Below are 15,354 nucleotides of genomic sequence, written 5' to 3'. Positions count from 1 at the left end.
CAGAGTCCTGGAGGCCAGCCCGCCCACCAGGGGCCGAGGAAGCCCCGTGTGGGATGCCCCAGACAGACTGGGTGCTGCGGGTGGGAGGCGGCAGGGGAGGACGTGTAGGTGAATCTTCGGGAACCACGCGCTTCCTGCTCCCGCGGTGGGTCTGCGGTTTTGCCCCTGCACCCTGAGTCCAACCCAACCTCCCACACCTGCCGGGCTGCGGGGGTCGTCCTATGGCCCAGGCACACCGCGTGATGCTTGGCGGCCACTCCGGGCTTTCTCAGGGCTCCGACCTCTGCCCAGTTCTTCCTCCTCCCCCGGTGGCTGACCCAGGCCGTGGTCGCTCCCGGGTCCTGGACTCCCAGGCAAGAACCGTGCTTTCACGGAGGGCTGGCAGCGGAATTCCTCCTGGGGCTCCCCGGCGTGAACGAGGGATAGGGATCTGGGAGCCCAGGGTGAGCCAGAGAGGAGAGGGGTCGCTGGAGACCGGGGCCAACTTCCTGCTGGTGCAGACAGCCGGGGACTTGTCTCCTGCTCGGTTTGAAGTTTGCTCTGCAATGTACCTGTCCCCGCCCCTCCCCAAACTCAGTAAAGTGTGCTACCCACCGCGTGGGTCTGGTGCTTTGGGGAGCGTGGGGACCGGGCCCCGTGGGCGGGTGACCCGCAAGACGGCAGCTTGAGGATTCAGATGCCGGACGCTGGTGCCGGCGAGGACACTGAGCAGTGGAGGCCGCGGACACATCGGGAGGACGAGGCCCCCCCCCCCCTCCTCCCCCGGACACGGGGTTCCTACCAACTTTTCGGGCCATCTTTGCGTGGGGAGTGTGCAAAACACAAGTGGGGAGCCCCTCCCAGCGCTCTCAGCGTGCTGTGTGATTCGAGGTGGACGGGGGGGGGCGGGGGGCTCCGGGGGCAGCATGGCCTGGAGCCCCTGCTCCGTCGTCTCCCCTCTGCTTCCAAGCTGCCGCCTCGAAGTCTGGGCCCGCGCGTCCGAGGGCCTGCGAGCGGTCTCCACCTTGACGGGCTGTCCTCGTGGGGCTGAGCCCCACCGGCTGCGGGGCGCGCTTGGTCCGGCTGGGCACGTGGACAGCGCTGGTGAACCCGTGCGCCCTTGGGGTGTTTTTCTGAAGAACTGGCCAAGGACACCCTTCCGGATCTACACAGAGCTTTTGCTTTCGGGGTGTGCATAGTACTCCCCTGAACCGCCTCTTACCCGAAGGCGAGGGGTCCGTTCTTTCACCAGCACCCTGTGTGACCAGCGCGACCGCCCTCGTCCTCGTGTCCTCATGCAGTCGAGTGACTCTCTAGGGGCCTCAGGAAGTGGGTGGCTGAGCCAGGAGAGCATCCGCGTGGAAGGAGATGGCCCCCAAAGAAGGGAAGGAAGCCGTGTCCCCTCCCCACTCCTCCCACCCCTCACCGTGGGCCCCTCCTCTTCGAGGAGCTTCCGTCAGTCTGGGAGACCGAACGGACCCTTGCCCTGATTTCCACTGGAAAACGCATTTGCGAGGTTGAACGTCTCACTAGTTTGTCACGACTTGTGGCCCTTGTGTTGTGGCCCTTGTGTTTTCTTACAGATTTAGGGACCCTTTCGTGTGTTAGGTGCCGTCCTTCCCACGGTCCTGTGTCCTGGTGTCCTCGCCGTCCTCGCGTGCACGTCCTCGTGTTCTGTGTGGTCCAAGCTAATTGTTGTGCTTTCTGGATCTTAGGAGGGCCTCCTGTGCCCTGACCTTGGGAAGACAGTCCTCACATTCTGGTGCTGTTATCGCGATGGCCGCTACCTGCAGACAGCCAGGCCCCCCGGGGACCCCCCGGGGGGTCCACGATGTGGCAGGACTTCTTCGAAATAAATGGCCGTTGTGTCTCAGTGCCACCCGTCGAAGAGCCCGTCTTTCCCCCGTTGACGTGAAGTGCCACCTTGGTAACAGCGCGCGGCACCCGCGTCCGTGCGGTCCGACCCGCCTGGCGTCGGGGCCCCGCCGGGCGCTTTGCTTCTGGCGGCTTCACAGCGAGTTCCAGAGCTGCTGAGGCAGCGCCTCTTTTCAGAAGGTCGCTGCTCCTCACCGTTTAGTCTTCCAGGTGAATGTTAGGATCCACTTGTCCACTTCCAGAAGGGCCTCGGAGGGGCGACTGGAATTTCGCCCGCTTGGGGCTGACGCGGGGGATGGATGGGGTCGTGGTCCCGGTTTGAGGTCTCACCGCGCAGCCGACTGCCCCATATGCCCCTTGGCGATTTCGTTTTCTTCCTCTGCGACTTGTATCTTCTTTGGCGTCTTTACTGCTCGGCAACTTGTAGCTTTGGGGGGCGTTGTAAGTGGGATTTCCCCCTTTGCTGTAAACCAAACTGCTCATTTTTGGTGTGGTGACCTGATGTTTTTCATTTTCTTCGTGCCGTTCTTTCCAGAAGTGCCCACCCCCTACCTGGCCTTCATTGAAGCAGGACGGCTGGGGGCGCCTGGGAGGCTCAGTCGGTTGAGCAGGCGACTTCGGCTCGGGTCGTGATCTCGTGGTTTGTGGGTTCGAGCCCCGCGTCGGGCTCTGTGCTGACAGCTCGGAGCCTGGAGCCGCTTCGGATTCTGTGTCTTCCCCTCTCTCTGCCCCTCCCCCACTCACGTTGTGTCTCTCCTTCAAAAATAAATAAACTTAAAAGAATTAAAATAAAAAGCAGGATGGCTGGGGGCTTCAGGTGTCAGGAGGGCAGATGCCTGAAGCAGCCCCTGGATCACCGGCCTCCATGTTTCTGGGAGCCACCACCCACGGGGCCACCGGTGTCTCTGAGACAGGACAAGACACAGAGAAGGAGTCTGCAGAGAAGCCCCTTTGAAGTCGGGGAGGGAGAGAGGAATCTTCCTCAGACGAGACAGAGATGCCCCTGGGCTGAGAAGGCAGAGGGGCTGGAAGGAGCCAGGGTAGGGGGGTGGACCCCAGAGACAGTTTCCCGAGGGGCAGGACCTCTGAGTGGTCCCGGCCGGAGCTGGCCCGGGTCTCCTGGAGACAGCCTCAGGCCACCAAGATGTGATGTGGCCTGGGGATGACGGTCAGGGTGCGCCCGCGCCGACAGGAGTGACGGCCGTCCGGGTACAGCCTGGGCGCCCTGGTCGCTGTGCGAAGACCAGATCGGCCAGCCTGCCCCCCACGGGACGCAGCCCCGGGGGGAAAGAGGAGAGGCGGTGTTCCACGTTGGCCAAGACGTCAGGATTTTCCCCCCGGTAAGATGGGTCTAGAGGGAAAAATTGTGGCAGAAGGATTAAAGTTCTGCGCCTCGTTCACCTGGGTTGGGGGCTGAGTGCCCACGCTGCGGTGTGGCAGGGCCGGGGCGCTGCTCCGGGCGGTGAGCTGGCCGGCTTCCCGCTGCCTCTTGGCCCTCCTCCGCGGTCTCTGGCGGTGTCGTCTCCCTGGCAGAACCAGACGCGGCGGGCCACCCTGGGGGCTGGGAGGCTGCAGAATGCAGCTCCCAAATTGCAGAGAAGCGGGGCTCGGGCTCAGGGACTGCCAGCAAGGTGCGGGCGGGGTGGGGAGACCTGGGGGCCGCCGCAAACAGCACGGCCACAAGACTAAGGAGAGGCTGATTTTCCAACACTTGACCTTCGTCAACTCCACTCCTGGCACTTTCAGGTGCACGACCAGGCCGCTGCCGAACGGAGATAATTTCGACTCTGCTTTCTCAGTGTGTTTACTGCTTATTCAATTTTTGTTGCTGTTGCCTTAGCCGGGACCCGCAGAGCGGCTGAGTAATGACACTGCCGTGGGGCGCGTCTGTGTTAATGGCAGGCCTTTCCTGCGGCACCTCGAATTGAAGTTTGCTTTTGGACTTGAAAACCAGTCCTTATTCAGCTGAGGCTCTTTATTTATTCATATCTCAATTAGATTCTTTTCCGTGAGGAATGGCTGATGAGTTTTAAAGAAACAGCCTTTCACCATTTGTTGCTAGAACTCCCTATCTGCTCATTTAATGAGTAGTCGAGACAGCGGGTTCTGTCGCCAGACCTCCGGATGGTTAGGCACCCTGGCTTTTGTGACAAACGAGCTGTGGTGGGTGTCATGGTGCACGATTCTTCCAGACCGTCGCCTGACACCCCCCCACCCCCGCCCCCGCCATACTTGGTCAGGAGAGCTGCGTCAGATTCATGGCTGGGATCTGTCTGTAGTCCTTTGGACGTCATCCCTGGAGGTGAGCTCAGGATTTTGGCAGCCTCACAGAGGTCACAGGCACAGCCCATGCTCTGGAGCAGTCTGGCTGGGGAGGGCGTTTGTGGAGTTCACCTTCCCCAGGGCCTCCTGGGGGGGGTCTGGGGGAGTCTGGTGTGGGCCCAGGGCATCGGCAGGGTCAGTGGGTGCCCTGTGCCCGCCCCCCCCCCCCACGTCCTCACCCGGTGGGTGTGGGACCTGTCCACCTCCTCGTTTGCACTGGTCTCAGCCCGGTCAGACCCCCAGGAAGCAGACCTGGAAGAGGTAGGTAAGACACGGACATTTGGAAACCGTCAGTGCGTTTGCAGGGAAGGCTGGGGCTCAGATGCCTCTTGCCGTTTGATCCGGACCAAGTCCTGCACCCGCTCTGAGCCTCGTTTGTGATGTGGGGACACCCAGCTCATGAGGGAGGGGCGGTGTTTGCAAGCAGAGGAACCCTGTTCCAGCTGGCAGAGTGCTGGTCCGGCAGCAGGGCTGGAAGAGCCGGGGGTGGGGGGTGGGGGGTGGACTTGAGGCTTGCCCTTGACCCCTCCCCTATTCCGCCAAGCCCCCCTCCCCCGGACCTGAGGGCTTCTCTGAAGCGCAACCTCTCCGGGTGGTCTCTCTCCCACCCTTCCCCCTGGCCTGTGCCCCCAGCCCCCTGAGGACGCCGGTGCCTCGTCCGGTCCGTCCGGTCTGTATCTCGTGTCCCTCGGCCCCCACCTCGGGTGCTTCCGTCTCCTGGGGCCCCAGGGCACTGCTGGCTCAGCCCTGCACACGGCCAGTGCTGCTAACCGTTGGTGGAGAGGGCCGAGCTGGCCGAAGCCCCCAGGCACCCCTGCTTCTTCCTGTTCCACTGGAGGGACATTTACGTGGGACGTCGCCGGGTATCTGCCACCTCCACCCAGCATCTGCACACTGGGGACCCACAGGTCCTTGAGTTTGGCATTGCAGGGAAGCGGACCTTTCCCCGAGGTGGGGGAGGAAGTCACGCCTCCCCGTGGCTGTGGGAACCTGTCAGCGGAGGGCTTTGGTCGCAGGCGCCCGGGCCCTGCACCGAGATCCCGACTGAAGTGCCCGGTTCCGGCTCCAGGAATCTGCAGCACCTGCGCCCACAGCACACGGGGGGGCCGCCGGGACAGGTGGCAGCAGCAGGCCCCCGGTGTCACGTGTTTCCAGATTCGTTTTCCACTTTTGGGAGCTAAGCGCTAGGCTCTAGGCCCCGGGAGCGAGCAGCGGGCAGACGGCCCTGGCCCTGGTCCCGTGCCGGTACCCAGAGGGGCCCGCTCTCCTTCCCCGGGGGCCTCCTTACCCTTCCTTGAGGGGGCTGCTGGGACGGGGCGGCCCCGGGGCAGGGGGCGCAGGGACCCTGGGCCTGGGAATTAGGCCAGGGGCTTCTCCGTTTTCTTTTAACTTAAGTTTTTGAGCAGGTGCTGCATTCCTGCCATAAGCAGGTGGGAGGCGTGGCCCCCGCATCTCCTGCCCTGTCCCCCCTGTGCCTCCAGGTGTCTGTGCGAGGACGGGGCGATGTGGCCATAGTTCCGCCCTCCGCGTCCTTTGTACACACGAGTCGTGGGCGGTTGACTTGTCCCGAGAGGCCTCGCGGGCGCTGTGTGTCCACACTGGCGCAGACGGGCTCCCCCAGCCCTCGCTTTCCAGCTCCCGTTCTGTCTCTGCTTCCTGTCCGCCGGGCCTGCTTCACGTACCCTTGTGTTCAGACACTGTCAGGTGTCCATCCCCCCCCCCTCCAGCTGGCCTCGCTGAGCCAGAGGGTCACTCTGGCGGGAATGGCGGTCGCGCTGCCCCAGGGGCGGTGACAGCAGAGGGTTGTCCCCTCAGTGGGGCTCTGCCGTCGGGGGGACGCAGTTGTGTTACACGTTTCAGGAGTTGCTCCCCCGTCTTGCTCCCTGCCAGCCGCTGATGCATTTGTCTGTGCTGGCCGAGGCCGAAGTCTGAGGAACGTTTATGAAAAGTGACCCCGAGTAAGGAGGGGGCGGGCGTGGGCCTCACCACTTGGGCAAGGGGCCTGGCTCCTCCCTGGGAGACCACGCGCTGCCTCCAGAAGCCTTGAGCTTCTGGAGGGCTCGACAGGTGGGCCTCGCGGCCAGCACACTTGTCAGGGGCAAGGGAGACAATGATTGACCGAGTTCAAGCCTGAGGAGCCCAAATTTCGGGAACCCGGGCCTGGACACCTTTGAACTGCAACCCGTGGGCAGCCAAGAGCTGACCGTGTATCCGAGTCACGGGCTCAGATCCACGTTCCCAGAAGGGCCAGCGGGCCACCGTGTGGAGCTGGGGGAAGGCCTGGAGGTCCGGGGTCTGGGCCGTGTGACGGGGGTTGGTGCCTGTCCAGGGCAGTAGGACTCAGAGATGAGGGATGTGGGGAGAGAGAGGGCTCAGGGAAGGGATGGCCCGTGCCGGGCCCGGGGGAGGGTCGCCAGGTCAGGGCACAGGCGAGGAGGAGGTTGGGACAGGTGGAACCGGTGACAAGCTCACGGCTGTCCAGGCTGACGTCACCCAGGGGGACGTCCTGGAGGATGGGGAGATGCGGGGCGGGGCCCTCGTGTGCGGGACGGGAACGAGGACGAGAGTCTGTGGGCGAGAGTCTGAAGTTCCAGAATTCCTAGGCTAAAGGCAAGTGTCACCTGTCCCCCACTGTGCCCAAGTCCCCCTGATCCCACGCTGGTCTTGGCGCTGGCCGGGTGAGGGCCGGGGAGAGGTTTGGGGAAACGCACGAGTGTCTGTCCAGCCAGGTGACTCCGTGGCTGTGTGGGAGGGTCCGGAGGCAGAAGTGAGGCTGGGGGCTTGGTCTGCACCGGCCGCTTTGCCCAGGGAGCACCCAGCCGTTTGCCTGGCTTGTGTGGGGAGGGCGTCAGCGTTAGGGGGCCTGCTCCCCATCCTCCCAGGTGGGCTGCTTGCTGGGAGGTCACACACTTGGAGCAAGAACCCCGACCCTTCCTTGGGCAGAGACCCCTACTCACCTCCCAGGCCAGACCCCTGCAGGCCATCGGCAGTGTCGCTGAATGAATGAATAAAACACAAGATGGAAAATGACTTACCTGAGGGACAAGTCATGAGTCGTGGGTCACTGAGAAAAGGCGGCTGACAGGGCAGCTGTGAGGCGTGCAGGTGTCGGGGGACCCTGCTATGGACTGGAGCCCTCAGTGTCAACACTGCCCCTCGGCCCCGGTTCTCCCCAACTGGCCTTCTCCCCAGGTCTCCCTGTTCTGAAGGGAATATCCGGGCCCCTGCTCCAGTCCCTCCAGAGCACCGGGCCCTCGTCCCCTAACTTGGGGACCTAGCAACCCCTGGCCCCAGGTGGGCAAGGAGATGCACGGATGATCAGAAAGACAGTCACCTTCCCGAAGCAACGAGGTTGGGGCTCTCGATCCAGAAGAGACCTCAGAGGGGAGCGTTGGTCTACCCGAGCAAGCACGGCTGGGAAGGCTTGAAGATTAGCTGATCTGAAAGGAAGTCGTTCTTTGGTGAGCTTCCCCGGTGTCCCATGCGGTGATCACCTGGTTACCGTGCCTTCAAATCCGCTGGGTTTCCTCACGGAGCCCTCCCGCCGAAGCCAAGCTCTCGTCTCTAGTCTGCAGAGGTCGGGCGGAGCCAAGGAGAGCCCCGGGTGACCCGCGGAGGACACGCACACGACAGAGAGATGTCCAGCTGTACTAGTCACTGGGGAAATGCCAACCACAAACGAGGGTCCTGCTCCCAGGTTAGCAAACGTTCACAAGCCTGATCGGGCCACATGATGGAGGCCATGTGCACGGCCAGATTCTCCTGCACGCCGCGCGTCCGAGATCCTGGGGCACAGCCCGCCCGGGGACACAGCGTGGCGCATTCTCTGGATGGTCTGTTCCCAGAACCAAGCAATCGCTTCACATCGCCCAGTGAAACATCTCACGCGGGCGAGAATGTGTATGGTCGCTCTGTGCGCGAGAGCGGCCGTCTGAAAGCCCAAATGACCATCGCGGGGTTTGGGTCGATGAGCTGTGATACAGTCACGTGATGGAGCGCTCTGTGGCAGTTGTGGGGAGTGAGTTAGCCAAAACACGATTCGGAAGGAGGCTAGCAGCGTGAGTCCAGACACAGTACATAAAGCTGACGCTCGTATGTAAAGTACACGGTTGTTCTGTAGAAGTGTGATGGGGCAAGCATAGCTTCACAGACAATAACGCTGTAGGTCATCTATCTATGTGTCTGTCATCTACCTAACATCCATCCGTCGGTCCTTCCATCCTTTTGTCCATCTGTCCCCATCCATCCATCCGTCCACCCATCCGTCCATCCATCATCCATCCGTCTGTCCATCCATCTGTCCACCCATCCGTCCATCCATCATCCATCCATCTGTCCATCCATCCACCCATCCATCCACCTGTCCATCCATCCATCCTTCCGTCTATCCGTCCATCCATCCATCCATTCATCTGTCCGTCTGTCCATCCATCCATCCGTCCGTCCGTCCATCCGTCTGTCCATCCATCCATCCTTTCGTCCATCCATCCGTCCATCCACCTCTATCAATCATCTATCTGAGGAGAATGAGAACAATCAGGGGAAGATTCCAGAGCATGGTGTCACTCCCCCAGGACAGGGAGGCAGGGGCGTGCAGGGGCGCAGAGGGGACTGAGAAGGGTCTCACAGGAAGCAGCGAGTTAGTGTCAAAGTATTAGTCTTCCTGCTGGTTGGTGAGCTCACAGAAGGTTGTCACATTATTAAAAAGAAAGAAAGAAATGAGGACCGCATAGGGACCAATGAGGAGTGGGTGTCGTAGACCATGAGTGAAAGTCCACTTTATGCCCCTCAAGTATCAGAAATACCCTCACGTGAAACAAACCAGAGCAGACCCCTCACCACACGCGTCTGAGCCGTGAGTCCCCCATTATGAACACGTGACTTGTCTGTTCCCAGACGCCTTTCTATCAGGAGGGCTCCTTCCTGAGGCCCCCCCTTCCTGTGGACGGGAGGCATGTTTGTGCTGAAAATGTCATCCCCAGGGCAGGGAGGCCCCTGTCCTGTCCCAGTGAATGGAATGGCAAGCCTGACTCTCACTTTGGGGGGGGGGGTGGTAGGGTTTGAATGTGAGGAGGAAGGAGGTTTCCTGGGGACAGAGAACAGGGCTTTGAGGGGCCCTGGACCCCAGACCCTCACGGGCTGAGCTGGAGGCAGAGAAGGATGTTGGGGACAACTGGCCCCCACTGGGCCCTGGGGACTGCGATACACGAGAAGCCACGGAGATGCTGTCAGCACCCTGGTCTGTGACAAAGCCCCACAGATGACAAAAGTCTACCCTCCCCGGGCTGGAGCCAGACACTGAACTCTGGGTGTGGAGGGCCATGCTCCCTCCGAGCCTCTGGGGGAGGGTGCTTCCTGCCTCTTCCGGCTGCTGGGGCTCCTGGTGTCCTTGGCTTGTGGCCTGTCCCTCCAACTCTGGCCTGTCTCCACGTGGTCTCCCCGGGTCTCTGTGAGTCCTTCCCTGTCTCTTACAAGGACACTCCCATTGGATGGAGGGCCCGCCAAGTCCAGGACGGCCTTACTTCAGTCCTCTGTGACGCGACCGCACCTGCAAAGACCCGATTTCCTAACAAGGTCACAGGCTGAGGCTTCCGGTGGGCATGTGCTTTTGGGGGCACTTCACCCAGGACGCCGGTTCTGGGCCTGCTCCCCGTCACCCTGGGGCTGACCCCGGTCCGTCCTCGGCAGGATCATTCACCCTCACACTTAGAATCAGGCTCCGGGGATCTTTCTGTAGTTCGTAAGCGTGATGATTGGGCTTTCACGCCATCGTGGGACCCGTGGCTCCCTCAAACCTTGTTACAACCTCAGCATGTGACCCGTTGGCGTGGGAAAACAAAACACAAGAAAGGATCAGGGGCGCCTGGGTGGCTCAGTCGGTCAAGCATCTGGCTTCGGCTCAGGTCATGGTCTCGCTGTTTGTGGGTTCGAGCCCCGCATCGGGCTCTGTGCTGACAGCTCGGAGCCTGGAGCCGGCTTCGCATTCTGTGTCTCCCTCTCTCTGCCCCTCCCCTGCTCATGCTCTGTCTCTCTCTCCTTCAAAAATAAACATTGAAAAAAAAACCCAAGCACTGCGATGGAATGTTGGGAGTTAGTGTGTGTGGCCCCCATTGCCTGCCCCTTGGTCGGGACGTCCCGCCACTTTCTTCCTTGGCCAGGACGGGCACGAATCATTGGATTTCTCAGTTTGGTAACAGTTGTCCCAAGGCGGCCCAAACTTCCAGTGAGAAGGGGAGGACTTCTAGCCACCGTCACGCGGTGCGGCGTGCCATCACTCTGCTCCAGCCCTGCTTCCGTGAGCAGCCAGCTGGGCGCAGAGGGACCGTGGCGCAGGCACAGGGACGGCGTGGGGCCGGGGCTCAGGCCAGGTCTGTCCCCAGCTCCACCACACTTTCTCCTCAGCCTCGACGGTCGTTGCAGGATTTTACGTGTGTCCGCGGAGGCACTAAATCGTGGGGGGATTTTTCAGAGGCCAGATGCTCTTTGCTTCCCGTCTGATCTGTCTTCAAAGGCACCGCATTGACACAAGGCTCCAAAGAGCCTCCCCACACATTTTCTCCTGAGGTCATTGCTGGCCCCAGCGGGTTTTTTTTCTTAATTAATTTTATCGGAAAATGGACAAGCCCTTTCTCCTTCCCTACAGCAGGGACGGAGAGATTAAAATGACGTCTGCGGCATGAGACCTGAAACTACAGTGTCACTTCCCGTTCCGTGGGGGCGGAATGACCTTTACTCACGTCCCAGGGCACGGGGCGCCGCGGAGCAGGGGCTGGTCCCTCCTGGCCCCCGGGATGCAGCACCGATGTGTGTGGATGCCGGCTCCCGCTGTCCTCAGGTGACACCGGACAAGGACACCTGGGGGGAGGCGCTCGGCCCAGCTGGATGGTCCCAGAGTCGCGCTTCCTCTTACACAGTGGTTCTCGGGTTCCTGGAGGCCACGTCGACCAGCGATGTCCTTCCACGACTCAGTCTCCTGTAGCTCCTCCCGCCCTGCCCCTGCCTGGCCACTGACCTTTAGAGGCACCGGGTACCTCGGTGGCTAGAAGCCGGGCATACGCTCCTGCGCGCAGAAGGAGGCAAGCCCTGTCCCCCATGTTGCTGACGGGGTGACCGTTTGCTAATGGCTTCTATAGCCTCCTGAGCGAATGACCTTCTAGGAACACTTCTGCCCGACTCGGGACCCCAGCTCCAAATCCTAAACTCCCACGGAGCTTCAGGCAGGGTGGGGCGGCCGTATCTGGGCCAGTGCACGAGTTTCCACCATCCCATATGGTAGTTTGTCCAGCTTGGGAAGACGGCGTACTTCCAAAACCGTGCTTGTGCGTCAGGGTGACCCCAGCTGGGTGAGCTCTGTCCCCGACCTCAGCCCCTCGGCCGCGTCGGAGGCTCCCGTCCCCCGCCCAGCTGTGCCTGCAGCGGGCAGCTGTCCACGTCATCAGGACGCTGAAGCCACACGTCCTCCGAGCTCATTCGCGCCCGTGGCCGTCCGTCTGGAGGCGCAGACTTAGCTCTGACGCTGAGGGGGAGACGGCAGCCCCCTGCCCCCCGCAGCTGCCCGGGCAGACTCGGGGCCACACCGAGCCCCCCGGAGGCCTCAGTGGTGTCGTCTCTCTCAGGTCATCCGGAAAACGCCCGTATCGTGTGCGGACAGCCCGGGCTGGTTGGCAGCCAGCGGGGGCACCGGCTCATTTATGCTGGCGGATCACCCCGGGGGTGCAGGGCCCCGTCCCACGCTGGGGACGTTTCTCCATCACCCGCCTTCAGTGGGCACACCTGTGGGGGAGGGAGCAAGGGTGTTATTGATTCTCGTGCTCCGAGGGCTCCCGTGGAAGTAGGGGGGCCGTGTGCCTCCAGGGACCGTGGCCGTGGGCGCCCCTGCCCCACCTGGGGCCGCGTCCTCCCTGCGGGCGGTGGGCTCCACGTCTCCTCGGCCGGGCAGTGTCGCCGGGTGCGGGCCGAGGGTGCGGGTCCGCACGCGGGGGGCGCTTGGTCTCCACACCCACATGCCGGCTCGTCCTGGGACCCGCGGGTCTCGCCCTGGGGGTCTGACCAAGGTGCCGGCCGGGCCTCGGTCCCCTCTGGGGTGGCAGTGGGAGTTTTGGCGGGTGTCTGTGCCAGGCACTCGGGTCTTCCTCGACGTTCCCACGGGGACTCACATGGCTGGTGCCCTGGATGGGTCTCACTGTCCCATCACTGGAGACTCAGCTGCCTGGAGACCCTGCGGTACTAAGGGCTACGGCCAGAGTCTGGAAAGACCCAAACATCCAAACGTTCCCCGAGTGTATGGACCCCCCTCCTTTTTCACCAAAAAAACCCCCAGTTCTGAGAGTCAACCTCAGGGAGGCTCATCGTCTCCGGGGTCCCCACAGAGCTCACCGCAGGCCTGGTGCACGGACGCTGATCTCCTAGCAGCAAAATGGCCTTGCCTGGGACCCGCCTTGGTGGGGATCCAGCCAGGATCCGGCCGGGCAGTCCCGGCTAGGGCCCTCGGAGGCCTCTGCCATCAGGCAGCCGTGTCGGGGCCCAGACCGTCACCTGCCGGGCCGCTTCCTCTCCGGTCACAGGCTTCTTCCCGCTGCCCATGACACGGGGCAGCGTTTCTGGTCTCAGAATGATCGGATGCCTTCCACGGTCAGGGTGGTGGTGTGCAGAATTCAAATGCCCCCAAGATTCTTTTTTTTTAAGATTTTATTTTTAGGGGCGCCTGGGTGGCTCAGTCAGTTGAGCAGTTAAGTGATTAGGCGTCTGGCTCTTGGTTTGAGCTCAAATCACGATCTCACAGCTTGTGAGTTGGAGCCCCGTGTCGGGCTCTGCACTGACAGTGTGGAACCCGCTTGGGATTTTCTCTCTCTCTCTACTCCTCTCCCCGCTCTGTCTTTTAACGTAAATAAATAGGGGCGCCTGGGTGGCTCAGTCATTAAGCGTCCGACTTTAGCTCACAGTCTGTGAGTTCCAGCCCCGCGTCGGGCTCTGTGCTGACAGCTGGGAGCCTGGAGCCTGCTTTGGAGTCTGGGTCTCCCTCTCTCTCTCTCTGCCCCTCCCCTGCTTACACGCCGTCTCTCTCTGTCTCAAAAATAAATAAAAACATTTTTAAAAATTAAAAAAAATAAACATTAAAAAAATTTTATTTTTAAGGAATCTCCACACCCAACACGGGGCTCGAACTCGCAACCCCGAGATCAAGAGTCCCTCGCTCCACCGACTGAGCCGGCCAGGCACCCCAAACCCCTTCGGACTCTGGTCCTGGTTACTCGGTCGGCACCCTTGCCCGGCGCTGCTGAGCGGGGATGTGCAGGTGAGGGGACGGCCGAGTCTCCGGCACTGTGATTCCTAGGTGTGGGGGAGCCCGCAGAGGAGGGGGACTCAGGGGAAGGAATGGGGCGGCCTCTAGGGGCAGAGAGGGGTCCCAGCTGACCTCAGCAAGGACAAAGGGCGCTTGGCCCTACAAGAGGAGCTCAGCCAGCTGTCGGATGAGCCCCTGGGCCCCGGAGGGGGGCGCAGCCTGGCCGCACGTTGGCTGCAGGGAGCCCAAGAGTCCTCCCAGACTTCCTGTGGGCAAACTGCGAGACAGCACCAGGGGCTGAGCGGGTGGCGGCGGGTGACACGGTGGCCGCCTCGTGGGTCTAGGGTCCCCCAGGGTGCTGGTCCCACCCCGGTTTTGATTTCTGCCAGCGGCTCCTGCCTCTCGTGTCCTAGCTGCCAGACCCTCTGGTATCGGGGGGTCTGTCCTCTGCGCAAGGGGACTGCTGGGCCACCCCGGGAATGCTCACTCTCCCTTCTGCCTAGGCCCCCCCCACCCCCGCACCCCCCCCGCGGGCTCAGGTCTCCTGGCGACTCTGAACAGAAGTCACAGGGTTCCTGGAGGAGGACTGTGATTTCCCCCAAACGGGACAGCTCTGGAGTGTTCCAGGGAGTGGGAAAGCTGTGAAAGTGGGGCACAGAGATCACTGGGGCCTCTGGGCCTCGGGGGGGGACAGTCAGTGTAAAAAGGCTTCAACAAGTAGAAGGTGGTTAACCACTCAGGCGTCCAAGTGGGCACTGCAGGGCAAGGGGATAGTGGGGGGGAGGGGGGCCTGGGGACACTGGGGGAGGGGGAGTTCCAGGGAGGGGACACTGGGGACCCGGGGAGAGTGGGAGGGGGGTTCCGGGGAGGGGATGCTGGGGGGCCTGGGGAGAGTGGGGGGAGGGGGGCTTGGGGAGAGTGGGGGAAGGGGAGTTCCGGGGAAGGGGCGCTGGGGGGCCCGGGGGGAGGGGGGGAGGGGGGCTCCGAGCAGCGGGCGCTGGGGGGCCGCGGGGAGAGTCGGGTCGGGGAGGGGGGGCCCAGGGGGCCCCCCCACCAGGCGGCGGAGCTGCACTGGGGCAGCTGGAAGGCCTCGTCCTCAGGATTTCTCTTCTCACTCCCACTCGTGGTGATGGGATGTGAACTGCTCCAGAGTGGGGAAAAGGGGACAGATGGGGGACCCTAAGAGGGATGATGGGTGAGCAGCTCCCAGTGCCCGCCTGGCCATGTCCCCGTTCTCCGTCCCATTCCTAACAGCGGACACTTCCAACAGTGTTTACTCCCCGCCCCCAGGCGGCCTTCTCCTCCTCTTGGAGCCGACCTCCCCCCTCCCCCCCCAGCCTGAGGCCCCAAGGGGGGGTCGTACAGATACCCAGCTTGGGAGACCCCTGGGCACAGTACCTGCCACATCCAGCCAGGAGGCCACGGGCACTTGGAACTTTCCTGCTGCTTTGGAAGGAGTATGTCATTTTGGGGGGGGCGGTTACTTCTCTGGGGAGAAGCCCCCGCCCCCATCACCCCCGCTGCAACCAGTCAGTTGTTAAATGTGTTCGCTCACAGCAGCTTGTAGCCGTTTGGGGGCTGACCCGGGACTGGTGGCCAGGTGACCGCATCCAAGTCTCCCCTCCCCTCAGCAGTGTCTGGAATGAGGGGTGAGCCCGCCCTCCTGGTGCTGATTTGAGGACCCCCAGTGCCCAGTCCTCAGACTTCTGCCGTCACTTCCCCCAGGGTGTCCCCGCTGTCTGACAGAATGCCGCTGGGCTCCCCCCTCCCCCAGCTCCCTGGAGCTGCCTTCCTCCCCCTGCAGAGCCTCTGAGCAGATGGTGCTCAAGGCTGGGCGACCTTCCGAGGGAGCTCAGCGTCTGTCTCATTGGTCACAGTAGAAAGAAGGCTTGTCT

At 62.3% G+C, this 15,354-nt stretch overlaps 1 non-coding gene across 1 annotated transcript; it reads left to right on the top strand.

Annotated features, from left to right (window-relative positions):
• Window positions 1-9,901: 9,901 nt before the first annotated feature.
• LOC122211322 lies at window positions 9,902-10,004 on the top strand. The gene has a single exon (XR_006198630.1). It is a non-coding gene; the product is annotated as a small nucleolar RNA U13 (small nucleolar RNA).
• The last annotated feature ends 5,350 nt before the right edge of the window (window positions 10,005-15,354 follow it).

Source organism: Panthera leo, chromosome F2 (assembly GCF_018350215.1).
Source record: "Panthera leo isolate Ple1 chromosome F2, P.leo_Ple1_pat1.1, whole genome shotgun sequence".
Taxonomy (NCBI): Eukaryota; Metazoa; Chordata; class Mammalia; order Carnivora; family Felidae; genus Panthera; species Panthera leo.
This window is presented reverse-complemented; position numbering and strand designations above follow the sequence as displayed.